This window comes from Ascaphus truei, chromosome 1 (assembly GCF_040206685.1).
Source record: "Ascaphus truei isolate aAscTru1 chromosome 1, aAscTru1.hap1, whole genome shotgun sequence".
Classification (NCBI taxonomy): domain Eukaryota; kingdom Metazoa; phylum Chordata; class Amphibia; order Anura; family Ascaphidae; genus Ascaphus; species Ascaphus truei.
Window position 1 is genome coordinate 57,294,075 of NC_134483.1, and position 14,775 is coordinate 57,308,849.

Here is a 14,775-nt window from a genome sequence, read left to right on the forward strand (position 1 = left end):
CTGTTTATTGGGAACTGGTGTCAGTAGCACACTCCTGTTGATTTGTGCAACCTTCTGTAAAGCAAACTGGATATCCTTAGCACAATAAACCCTCTCCCGGAAGCGTGCAGCCATCAGTATGAGGGCCCTTTGTGCCTCCTCCGGATCGGTTGTAATCCTCTTTACTCTTAGGAGCTGTGAGTAGGGAAGACCCTTCTTCAATGGCAGTGGGTGATGGCTATCTGCACACAATAGTGAGTTTTTGTCAGTGCTCTTCCGATAGAGTTTGGTAGCCAACAAACCACCAGATTTATATACTATTGTATCAAGGAAGGCAATTTCTTTGATGTTATAGTTAAGGGTAAAGCGTATTGTAGATGGAATCTCATTCAAAGCAGACACAAACGCTATCAATTCTTCCTCACTGCCATCCCACAAGATAAAGACATCACCATTATAGGGGATCCAAGACACAGCCGGCGAGACAGTGATATACAACCTTTCGGACTACACTCTAACTGCTGCGGAGAGAAGTGTCCAACAAAAGGGTCTATCCTTTGTGCCCACCCACACGCAGGATGCATTTAAATGGGAGGTGGATATGTACAGACTGCACAGGAATCTGAAGCTGAAGGATTTCTTCTCGAAGAGCGGTACAGCTGATCCATCTAGTAGCACCACTACAAATCCATTTAAACCCAGGAGCACTTTCGATCCTCATTCCACTAATCCAAATATTGCCACATTCATGAATCTGCTTACTAGGGATTCTCGTAACATCTTGAAGAACCGCAAGACCAGTTTCTATAATTTGTCCAGAGATGAGCGAACAGCCCTCAAAACATTACGGGACAATAGAGAGATCATGGTGAGGGCTGCGGACAAAAGTGGTGGGATAGTTGTTCTCAACAATCACTATTACAAACATGAGATTGAGCAACAACTTTCGGTGGCACATCATTACAGACGATTACCTGGAGATCCGACGGTAGCGTATAAAAGGGAAATTAATGGCATCATCCAACTTGGACTGAACAACAACTGGATATTAGAAGAAACAAGCAAATTCCTGACTCAAGATTATCCAGTGATGCCGGTGTTAAATACTCTCCCGAAGATACACATGATGAGTAGTGTTGCGCCCCCGGGTAGACCTATCATCTCGGCTCGGGGGTCACTATGCCACACTCTCTCACAATTTGTGGATTTCTACATGCATCCACTGGTAGCTAAGATGGGTTCATATATCAAAGATACAACGGATTTTATCAAGCAGCTTAGTGACCTTTCTGTTGATATAACAGACCTCATATTTGTCACTTTGGATGTGTCCAGTTTGTACACTAATATCCCCCATACTGAAGGCTTAGAAGCTGTGCGTATGAAATTTGAAGAGTTTGGTGAATTTCTGATGCTACACAATTTCTTCAGACTCAAGAAACATCATTACTTACAGCTCACAGGGACGGCCATGGGTTCAAACATGGCGCCGTCCTACGCGAATCTGTTCATGGACCTATATGAGCGAATGCACATTCTACACGATGGTACCAATGGACAATACATTGTCAAATATCTCCGCTATATTGATGATGTCTTTATCTTGTGGGATGGCAGTGAGGAAGAATTGATAGCGTTTGTGTCTGCTTTGAATGAGATTCCATCTACAATACGCTGTACCCTTAACTATAACATCAAAGAAATTGCCTTCCTTGATACAACAGTATATAAATCTGGTGGCTTGTTGGCTACCAAACTCTATTGGAAGAGCACTGACAAAAACTCACTATTGTGTGCAGCTAGCCATCACCCACTGCCATTGAAGAAGGGTCTTCCCTACTCACAGCTCCTAAGAGTAAAGAGGATTATGACCGATCCGGAGGAAGCACAAAGGGCCCTCATACTGATGGCTGCACGCTTCCAAGAGAGGGGTTATTGTGCTAAGGATATCCAGTTTGCACTCCCTTGATAAAGGTCCTGTCCCTAGGACCGAAACGTCGGTGATTGTGCCTGCTGTTTAAATACATTTTTTCTTTACTACCAAGTGTGCTGTCTCTTCTTTGCTGTGTGTCCCTTGGATTCACTGGCTTTTCAGTATACCTGTCTCTATGGGACTAGCACCTGTCTACAGCTTTATTTGTGTGCCATCTGTTCTTTTATAATATATATATATATATATATATATATATATATATATATATATATCAAAACAAAACAAAAACATTAAGGAGCGCCTACTATAACAACCTATAAATTGTGAGTGAATTAGCTACTGTGTTGAAACAACCAATGGGGTGGCCAGGGGGGGGTTAATAATATAAGATGGATCCTATGTTAAAAAATAACTAATAAAATTTTAATAAAAAATGCTATAAAAAATATATAAAAGTAACAAAAAAACTTTAATACTAAAAAATAAAATAAAAATGAATAGCTTTAGATGTATACCAAAAACCTTAAAAAACATAGATCCCCTGATGAAGTCATCCTTGATGACGAAACGCGTAGGGCGTGGCTGAGACGGAGGAGGCACTTTCCCACTAAACACAGCAGATTGCGGACGCAGTATCGTGAGTGGCGAGACAGACAAGAAGCAGCGGGCAGATCTCCACTACTCTTGATGGTACAACAGCCAGAAGAAAGAAGGCAAGATCTTTGGTTCCCGGAGGGACTTCCTGTTGCGGGGCACACGCCGGGAGGACGTCACTTCCGGTGAAGGAGTCTGTACTACACGTGTGGAGGAGGAAAACTCCATTGCTGATCGAGACGCTGCCAGTGGCTTATGAGGGCCAATCTCATAACTGCTCTTTTTTATTGTTTGATTTGTGAGTGGGCATTTGTCTATTTTTTAATGTTCCATAAAATGATTGTTATACTTTAATGCACTAGGTGTGCGCCTGTTTTTTTCTCATTTTCTCTCATATATATATATATATATATATATATATATATATATATACATATATACTCCCCCTGAAAGTATCACCTTCCCCTCAGAGTACACAGGACAAAGTGACCGAGGGTCACAGCAGGCTCCTTAATATGCACTCATGGTGAAAGGCCAATTATATACAGAGGATAAGATATCCACAAGGAGGACTGCAGTGTCCGAATAACCAAATACCTCAGGTAAATAATAATTGAAGAACGTATAAGCCGCTAAAACAAAAACAATCCATTTTTAATGATCTACAGTAATAACGCCGAAACAAAGAAAGGTTATAAGTATATAATAGTGAATAAAATGGATTAAAATAAGTCCCCAGGTGTGGGACAGGAGATGGATGCCAAGTGTAATATGTCGTGTTGTTGTTCATCTGAGGGTTTATTTACCTAATTTTAAGACCTGCTAAGGAACAGATGATTGTTATTATGTCCTGATATGTAAAAGCATAGAATTCAAAGAGGGTGTACTTTCATTTTCACACAACTGACACATACAGTATGACTTAAAGACATAAGTTTACCCTATTAAAATACCATTAATTCAAATTGGTCTCAGGATCTGCTTGTTTAATTGCAAATTTAATGTACAGTATATTGATACCCATAACTCAGATCTAACAAAAAAAGAACTACAGTATGTCCCCTGATTATCTACAAAAGGAGTTGTAACATTAACTGCTGCATGGGGGAAGCAATAGCAGACAATGAATGACTATAATGAATTCCCAATGTATGTAAAGTAGGAAGAATATCTTGGAAATATAGTGCTGCCACATACTTTTCTGTCATTAACTATGTAAATGTCAGTAAGAATAACTCATTGGCATTACGAAATGAATGAATCACAGAACAAAAGATTTACCTGTTAAAAAATAAATAATTACTGTACTTGTGGAATGGAAAATATATTCTTATTTATGGACAAATATAATATGTTGAAGAAATTATCTTTCAAGTACACAGGTTGATTTGATATCTATTTCAATCCACATAGTGAGTATTGCAGAGCTCGATTATGATAATGTTCTCAGTTTCTTAGATGCAGACCCTTGACTGCCAGGATAAATCACCCTTCTAGGAACTCCTTAAATTAAAAAATATATTAGTTTTAGTGACATCCAAGGTCAGTGAAAAGCAAGCATATTCTCAACCTGCCTTGTCACACTCTTCATCACTCAGATTTATTTGAAGATAAATCAGTAAATATTCCTTACTAAGAAGCAAACTCAACAGTGTCTACAGTATCTTATGAAAATTTCCAAAAGGCACATACCTACTATCACATTTAAAATTAGATTCAATGCAGTTTGCAAAGGAACCAAAACAAAAACAGTATTATGATATATAGCTTCACATTAGATCTCTAAAACAAGACAAAGCTTAATCTGGACCTTGAGAAAACATTGTGCATTGTATCAACAAACCATGGTTAAGAAACATAGGCCTAGAGTAATCAAACTCCATTAAAATATGGGGTGCTTTATTGCAATTTTATGACCTAATAATATTTTAAGATAACAGGTAATTAACGGAACCCATAATAAGTTAAATTAAAGCGTGGCGATCGTATGGGAGAAGCTAAGCTAATATTTGTATCATAGAGTCATGTACTGTAATATAAATGATTACATAACTCTATGGTATAAACTACTTTAACCCCTATGATGCCCGTGGCAACAACAGGTATCAAAGGGGTTAATTTTAGTGAAACTACTGTACACTACCTACCCCCTTTGACAGAATACATTCTCCCAAATGGAATAGCAGCACCTGGCAGCAATTCGATTGGGCTGTCATATGGTCGGTGTGGAGGAAGCTTATTTGCATTTCTTTTGTCACACACATCCTGAAATTCTTGATAGTGGTAGTGCATTTGAATGGGTGAAAGAAATTGCATACTGATGGAGCGGCCGTTATTCGAAAACTTCACGCGTCATGTACATTGGAATCCGATTTGAAACTGCAGGATGAATTCCAGCCTTCCCGCACTAAGATGCGAGCGCGGCGAGTGCAGAAAAACGAATTTTAGTGTTCTGGCTTTTAAAAACATGAAATTGACACAGTAGCACAGTAGCACAGTACTGTACACATTACAATTCATCCATTTTATTGAAAACGAAGAAACAGAATCCATGAAATTCAAACTAAACATCCGCGATAAGCGCGGGTGCCTGGGGCGATTGGCCGCGTTCATACTGCGTGGGGAACAGCAGAGAACTCAAAATCGTCGCCAAGATGTGTTCGAATAATGGCCGCTACTTCAGTACATTGATATCTTATCCCATGGGCTGCTTGAGGGCAGGCAACAACGTTCATAATGTTCTAAGTGAAAAGTAAAAGTTCTGGTTTTCCAATTAATTTGAGGGTTATGAACCACGAGCCAAGAAATACCCTGAAAAACTGGAAACTGAGGTGAAGAAATAAGGTTTAACAAAATCTCCTCTTGATGACCAGGCTCCTTGATGAGAGTTAAATTACAAGTTTCATGGGTAAAGAGGACCAGAGCTTAGAGGAGAACTGTAAACTATTTGCTGTGATGGTGCTCATCTCAGACCAAGAATCTGACCCGCAGGGCTGAGGCAGGAGGTAGAGACTGACCACAGGCCTTGGAACTGAGTCCTGATAGAGCAGGCAATCCTGGTCACAGACCAAGGTCAGGGTATGGTGCAGAGGATAGTCCGGGTCACAGGCCCAGGTCAAGGCCGGGTGCTGAGGTGTAGTTGAGATCATGGTCCAAGGTCAAGGTAGGGAGAAGGCAATGCAGAATGCAGGTCCAGGTAAAGAGTCAGGGCAGGCAGCGTACAAAGCAAAGTCCAGAGCGATCCAAGGTCAAAACAGAAGCAGGAATAGTAATAGTAACAGTAATAATATAGTTTGTTCTTGTATTGCGCTGCTATTTACATAGCGCTTTACAGAGACATTTTGCAGACACAGTCCCTGCCCCGTGAAGCTTACAATCTAGTTTTTTTGGTGCCTGGGGCACAAGGAGATAGAGTGACTTGCCAAGGTCACACGGAGACAAGGAAATGACACTGGGAATTAAAACAGGTTCCCCTGCTTCAAACTCAGTGCCAGTCAATGTCTTTACTCCCTGAGCTACTCCTTCTCCCATAGTATGAGTGCAATGCCATGTTAACAGACAACTTGCTCGAGCACTATATGGTTATAAATGGATGCTTTAAGAAAGCCTAGAACAGGTGTAGCCAATATCATTTTCCATGTTGATTTAGTGTGAAATGAGGCCACTTAGTGGTTTCGGACATCTAGGTAGAGGTGAGCCAACCTCAGATCTTGAATACACAAAAGACATTAATACTTTATCTCTGGATGATATGCCTGGGAGGTATATGCCTGGGTATCTTTTCACTGGCTGATTATTTTGGTCTGCCATAGTATTCTTTGGATGCTTTTGTGATCAAAGGCTATTTCTGACATTCTGTGTATTTGACACCCAATGAACTGTTGCTGATTTCTCCCCTTTCTTCATGTGTGTACTTTACAGAAGGGATACTTTTCTCATAGACTCTAGTTCTATTCTATGACTGAGGCACTACTTTTTTACCCCGGAGGAAGGAAGGGCAGTCTTCCAAAATGCGTAGGGTGGTCTATGCGTGCACTGCTGTCCTTACAGCATTTACCACACTCTCACTACCATCTCCACGGACAAATCCCAGCCATTGTGCTGTCTACGGCTGATGCTGTGTTGAGCTGGGCATTGACGATATCGCTGGCTTGTTGCTGTTGGCTTGGATCCTGCGCTGCTGTTGCGCACGTGACGACGCCTGTTCCTGCGACACGCAGCCCTGTTCGTCTGCCTTTTACTTAATTCAGTCATTTGTTTGTCTCAGCATTCGTTGTCTCATATGTGTCAGTGTTGTTGCATGTTTTTTTAGTTACTGTATTACACTATGTTTGTTTTTATATTTTTTACATGATTCATCGTCTTCATGAGGAGAGCCCAAGTGGATACCACCTTCCATCTTGTTGTATAACATTTCTTTATATATTTAGTTTACGTTGGGGCTAAGCGCCATAGATATAACTTTTTTTCTTTTGGCCAGAGTTAATGGCATTCATGGTATTCAACCTTTGTGGACCTTGATTGGATGAGGGCCTCCTATGGTTTTGAGGACATCTGCCTAGATAATGCCCAGAATTTCAACAATAGAAGCATAAGTCTTTAGAATGACGTTGACTTCTTTCTTCAGGACTGTTTTTTCCTCAAAAAGTATTCATTGCATCCTGCATTGGTTTAGTTTCTGGAGCTGGGAGAACTGCCGTTTTTAAACTTTTGAAGTCGAGGAAGTAATTGAACTTCCTAAACCAGGGCTGACTTAGGTGAAACCTTCTCTCTCTAGTCTCCTTTCCGAAATCCTTTGATCTATCTGGATAGAGAGGCAAATTAAGTATTCCAATACCGTTGGAGCAACAATGCAAGCAAGTCCATCCTTTATCTGATTTGGCAGGCTTCTGCAAAAATGGAATATATTTGCTGATTCGTTCCAGGTTGTACCAGCTACCCACCTACGGAGTTCTGCATACTCAGCAGCTTATGTTTAATGTCATCAAACACAGACTCATAGCATCCAGGACGTCTATCAGGTTCTTCAACAAAGGACTATTTTGTTCCAAAATAGGGGATACTAAGAGAGGTCCTCGTCTTTTGATAAGTTGTCTATCAGTTCTATTTTAGCAGCGTCAATAGTATATTGGCTGCATCGGTAAATGGAGTCTGAGCTGATTTAAAAATCCTCTGAACTGATGCCAGTTATCACTGAACTTCTCTGGGAGAGGCAGAAGGCATGGTGAATGGACGGGTGAGACTGGCTGGGGAGCACGTAGATTCTGCAGCTTAGTTTCAGTGTTAACAAGCCGGCTATTTACCTGCCCGACTTGTTCTTGGAGAGTAGCAACTTGAGTCTGTATAGCTGTAACAACTTGTGTAATAGAGGCCACTTGGTAAGCCAGAGAAAATCCTGTTCCAGCGGCCTCAATAATAGGGCCTGTTTACCCTGTCATGGGCAACAAATGCACGGCTGAAGTTCAGTTGCTAGAATGAGCGGGTAGGGTAGGTCAGGTGACAGAAAGAGGAAGTGTAGGTTATCTCTGAGTTGATCATTCTCAATTGTTTCGGGAATATTTCTTAACGGTAAATAATTTCTTCACAAGCAGTTTTCCGTGTCCTCTTGGCTTTCTTTGAGAAGGCCAACCGGTTTTCTAAGGTACAGTAGGTGAACTAATTTTTGATTGAGTATTAGTGGGTCATTATATCATCTACCTTTTCTTCTACAGCATTTGTTCTGTCGCCAATCGTGTTGACCTGTTACCGCATATCTGATAGTGCTTTTTGTAGCTCCACCTGGAATGTTAGTTGCATGATTTTAAGGAGGATTGTCAGACCCTTATTCATTGGTTGATTTTTGTAGTCAGATTCTGATTAAGTGCTTGTGGGTACCTTGGGGTCCACATCTTTATCGGGGTTGGTAGGGTGCATCTGCTTGCGTTGGAAGAAGTGGGCCATGTCTCCGCAATGGACTTTTCTTGCTCGCTGCAACATTTTCTGCGGTCTATGTTAAATTACAAGCATTACTTAGTGTTGCATCCTTATTGGTTTCCAAATATTTGTTCCAGTGAGGTGACGCAAGGTTTTTTATTCAGCCTTCATTTTACTTTGCAGCCTTTATTTTACTTAGTATGTTATGTGTTTTTCTATGTTTGTCCTCCTCAGGCTTCTTTTGTGCAACACCTTTTGACCAAAAAAATAGTCTAATTGTTGCTTAGCAACTACCAGAGGCCTCCATTCCTCCCAAGACCAGCTGAATGGAGAGTGGGAAGTGCAAACTTGGGTCCCACCCTCGTGATAATAAGGGGTATATGCCTCAGCAGCTTAGCACCTAGATCAGCCAGGGATCAATGATGCAGAGCTTACCTTGTTTCCTTGGTTTCACAAAGTGCAGTGCTAGCCAGTTATGGGAGTTGAGACTAAATATGTTTCTCTGTTGCTAGATTTACTTCAGGGAAACCTCACAGGAAACCTCATAGGAAACTGTCCGTCCACTTCAGCTGCTCTCCTTCCCTGATAGGGGGTGAAATTGGGTGGATTTCACCTGATGCCTTACTCAAGTTTAAATCACCCCTTCAACTCACAGGGCAGCTATCTTGGATTTTCAATGCGCCCGGCCTGTGAGGGGGGTGGAGATTATCGCAAAGCTGAACAAGATACATTTGGGTCTCAGACCTACCTTGATTGGGTCACCTATCAGTCCGCTGCGTAGTCACAGAGCACTCCTCTATTTCAGGTTGCCGGTAAGAAGGACTTTAGCACTGAATTTAGCGCTCTGTTCCTTATTTATCAGAAGCTCTCAACCAAGGAAAATGCAGCCAGCTCATTGTCCTACCACGTCCTCATCATTTATATTTTTATGATAGATTAATCATGTTTTGCTATTTCAAGGTTATGCTAATTTCCCTTTTTTCAAATTATTATGAAATATTTAACAGTTTCTCCTCTGTTCTTGGCAGTTACAATAAATGAAGAATAGCGTTGGGAAATTGTGAGTAGAACTCTACTTTGTACCTCTGTCCTAGAGGAGATCTGCATTTTGAGGAATGTGTTTGTCTATGTTGTGTTGGCTGCACAAGTAGGATTCTCCTCGCCTGAAACTGTTTCCCCACACTTTGGAAAAGCTTCCTCAGGAGTCATATTTTGGTTTCAATTGTTTTAGCCCCCACAAGATGCTCGAACAAGAACATAAATACAGTATGATGCAATTTTTAATCTTAGACAATGAGTTAATGATAATGACGTGGGGGTGAGGTGGTGTCGATGTGGACACACAACAAGCCACTAGCAGTGCCAGTGAGTGACAGTATCAGGTCAGGGAGTGTACGGAGTCCATGGCCATACCTTTTTCTGCAGCCACACAGCTTAGCAATTTTAAGTTTATCAGTCAACCTTTTCGACCATTTCTTGTTATGTACTTACTGTTGTTACAAAGTCCTGCCATGAAAGAAGAGTGTTTTTCAAAGGGACATAATAATTATTGACAAGAACAAAACACTTTCATTACATCAACATTAATGGAACACTTACTAGTTATTTAGGACACACTTTAACAAATATTAACAAGCCAAACACTGTGCCAACCTAGATGTTATATAAGTGGTTGCTGGTGGCCAGCCTATAGTGCCAGGCCAACCTAGATGTTATGGTGGGGCACAGGCTGACAGAGCAGATTGGGTCCTGACTTGCTTGGACCCCAACTAGATGGTCAAAATAAAATATAAATATAACGCCATGTTTGAATGTTTTGGCAATTAGATAATTATGATGATTAATGATGACGATGGTGATGGAGGGTGGGCACATGATAAGCCTACAGTTACAGTGGCAAATCAGTTCATGGCTTGTATGCTTATGGAGCCACAGCAGTTGCAAAGCTTAGCTATATTTACAGTAGTTTATCTCTGACAGTCAGGCTCTCTGGTTGGTTGCTATTTACTTTTTGCTGTTACTGAATGATTCATTCAGTCAGTCATTCATCAGTCGCTCATTGCTACTAGACTATTAAATATATATTAAAAACAACAAACCAAGCACTGTGCCAATGCCAATGTGAATGTTACATAACTGTTAGCTGTTTGGTCTGCAGTGCCAGGTGCCAATTCCAACATAGATGTTATGGTGGCTGGCATAGCAGTTTGGGTGCTGGCTTGTTGGGCCTTCATAACTAGGAAGATGGTAAAAATACATAGTGAGATAGTGACATAGTTTCATAGTAGATGAGGTTGAAACAAAGATATGCGTCCATCAAGTTCAACCTTTGCTAAATTTAGACGACAGAAACGTTATCCTTTATCCGTACTTATAGTATATTGATCCAGAGGAAGACAAACAAAAACCCCCAGTAAAATATCATCCAATGAAATCTCATAAGGGGAAAAATAAATTCCTTCCGACTTCAAGAATTGGCAATAAGATTACTCCCTGGATAAACACCCTTCCCATGTTTATTTATTTGGTATATACCTGTACACCTTTCCTTTCTAAAAAAGATGTCCAACCTTTTTTTGAACAAATCTATTGTATCTGCCATCCCAGTCTCCATGGGTAATGCATTCCACATTTTAACTGTCCTTACTGTAAAGAACCCTTTCCTTTGTTGCTGGTGAAATCTCCATTCCTCCAACCTTAAAGTATTACCTGTGTCGTTTGTACTGCCCATGGGATGAATAGTTTTTTAAAAACTCCTTGTACTGACCTTGAATATATTTGTATATAGTTATAATATCCCCTCTAAGATGACTCTTTTCTAAAGTAAATAAATCTAATTTAGCTTGCCTCTCCTCATAAGTTAATGTTGTCCATCCCTCTTATTAATTTGGTGGCTCTTCTCTGCACTCTCTACAGTTCCATAATGTATTTTCTAAGAAGTGGTGCCCCAAATTGTACTCCATATTCAAGTTGTGGTCTTACCAAAGCATTAGCTTTATAAAGGGGCATAATTATGATTACTTACCTTCCATCCATTGCCCGTTTAATGCAAGATAAGACCGTCTTTGCCTTAGCAGCTACTGCATGGATTTGGGTACTATTGCTCAGCCTGCTGTCTACAAGCACTCCTATCAAAAATAAAATAGAAATAATATGATGCCACATTTCTATGTTTCTGCAATGGATTGTGTGGTAATCGGAGGAGTGGACTGTGGCCAAATTGGCCAATGCCACTGGTACTAGTTGTGCTAAATAACAACATCTCCGCCATGGGCCCTAATACTGGAGTGGGCAGAAAGCAATTGTTGCATGGTCTTGTTTAAGTTCAATAGTAGGGATAGAGTGGTGGGAATGATAGTGTTGTCACCTTAGTAATTACCCTGCTACTCCTGAGCCTCTTAATAATAGGTGCATGGGCCGTATATTTTAGAGGAATCAGATGTTTATTCATCTTGATAAAAATGAGCCTTTCCACACTACCATGGGACAGTTTAGTACGACAGTCACTTATGATTGCATCAACTGCACTAAATACTCTCTCTAAGAACACACTTGCAGGACAACTTAGCCACTCCACACTCCACTGCTACCCTTGCTAGAGGCCATGATTCTGTTTTAGCAGCCCAATTTACAAAAACAAATTAGTGCAATAAAAAGTAGAATAAAGGTCTCTTTAGCAAGCAGTCATAAAGTGAAAAAGTGTATTTAAATAACTAAACCTTTAATGAATACTAATGGGTAACAGTGAACACAAAACTCGCACGAGGTCCGCCCCATAGAATGATAATGTCATCGATATATCTTGCCCATAGGATGATATGGGTGGTATACATCTCATTCTCCTCTGTGAATACTACTTCTGCCTCCCACCACCCCAGGTACAGGTTGGCGTATGACGGGGCACATGTGGTACCCATCGCCGTCCCCTGTATCTGGTGGTAGAGTTTGTTGTTAAACAGAAAGTAGTTTCTAGTCAATACAAATCGTAGCAGTGATTCAATGAATAGATTGTGTTTAGTGTACAAAAGTCCCCTTTTGAGAAAGTACAGAGTAGCTTGTATACCGTTGTCGTGTATTATACTTGTGTAAAGCGACTCCACGTCCATGGTTATAAGGAGAGTGTTTTCATCTACCACGATATCATCAATGCGTGTAAGGATATCCGTGGTATCTCTCAAGTATGACGGGAGTGCTACCACAAACGGTCTCAGTACTTTATCTAAATAGACACTTGCCTTCTCACAGTTACTGATACCGGAGACGATCGGTCGTGATAGACATATAATTATTTCTACAGCTATATACCACACTGAGGCATTAGCTAAACATCCATTCTGCTTTTGCCAGGTAACTACTATTCCCTAGACTCAAATGTCGACCAGCCTTGGTTTAAGGACTGGGAGTTAGCTGTTTAATTTGTTTTTTAAGTGTTTTGTGTTCACTGTTACCCATTAGTATTCATTAAAGGTTTGGGGCCTCATGCAGTAAGCCCCGATAAGGCTTTTTCGGCATTTTATAGCCGTTTTTTGCCCTCCTGATTCAGTAAGCCCCGATAAGTGGGAATTATCGGCAACTTTTCTTCCGAAAAAAAAAATTTCGCCACCCGGCTGCCGATAAGCCACTTATCGGGACTTTTTTTTCCCGCCTGAATTCAGTAAGCCCCGATCAGCTTTTCGGTGCTGATCGGCAGGCCAGATTGGAGATTTTATGGCCAATCCAGCCCGCCAACTAAAGTTGGCAACTTGCTGAAGGAGAAGCATCGGCAAGGGCGACACTTAGGAAAAATCAGCCCTTTTTCCTGCCTGTGATTGATGCCGGGGGTCTCCGGAGCTGATACCCGCACCGGAGCCCCCCGGCATGCATCCGAGGCAGGAAAAAGGCATTTAAAAGCCACTTCATTACCTTAGCGGCTAACCGCTAAGGCAATGAAGGGGTTAACCCACCGTGCCAGCGTTATTGTGGGTAGCGGGGATGGGTGAGGGGGGTATTTGGCCATGGGTGTGAGTTTAGGACTTGCGGGGGGGATGCGGGGGCACTTAACCCCTTCAGGACCGTAGCGGTTAATACCGCTACGGTCCTGAAGGGGTTAAGGCCTCCCGCTACCCACCCGCAAGCCCTAAACAACCACCGTTGGGGCTAATGCCCCCTTCACACACCCCCACTACCCACAATAATAAAAAAACACACCCCAGCCCCACAATAACTACATAAATAAATAATTAAATAATTATATATATATATATATATATATATATATATATATATACCCAACAACACCTATACCCCCCTAACATACAGTATAGTAATGGGCAGAATGACTATTATCCACAAATGGATAATAGTGCAGTTGTCCATTTAAAATACTTACACAACAATAAAGACATTAAATACATATAGCACTCACCCATGTCCCACTGCCATGATGAAGGCCATCCTCATCTTCATCCTGCCCATGCCCCATCTGCTTCTGCAAAACAAACACAAGAATTACAACATCCAAATTAATGTCCCCTAACCTCTTAATCACCATAGCGGTTATTAACCGCTACAGTTATTAAGGGGTTAAGCCACCATCACCCACATACCCTCCCCCACAAAGCCCCCCAACCACCCTCACCCAATACCCACAGGGGAGTCCTACCAAATACCCTTGGGCCTAATACCCCCTCCCTCAGCACATACAGTACAATAATGTGCCAAATAACTATTATCCACATAGGGATAATACATTATTTGGCCATTATTAAACACATTAAATACCGTTAAAATGTAAAGAAAATTGTACTAACCTCATCAATAAGAAGTCTCCGTCGCCAGCATCATCCTTGGGGTCCGTTGCCAACATTATAAATAGCCACAACATTTGAATATCATTAACATAACACTGAACCCCTTAATCACCTTATCGGGTACTAACCTGAAAGGTAATTAAGGGGTGAAGCCATCCTGCAATGCCTACAACAGTTATGCATAACATCCTCAGTGAAATAAAAACCAATTGCCTAACCAAATTCCATTTAATCATGCATCATGCATAGCCACAATGATTAACAATACAGAATAAGAAGCTTTAACAACACTATCATTTCTTACCCTGTATATATATCTGTACACATACATACAGACATACATACAGTGGGAAGAAATGATATGCATTATAAAAAATGAAAACATGAAAAAGCAACAAAAAAAACAGTTACATTAAGAACATTTCTTTATTTAACTTACCATTACTTGCCCCCACCGACTCCCGTTGATCAGCTTACTCACGTACCAATCCACGACACCATCCACGACACCATCCACGACACAATCCAGGAACAAATCCACGAACCAAACCAGGAACCAATCCAAGA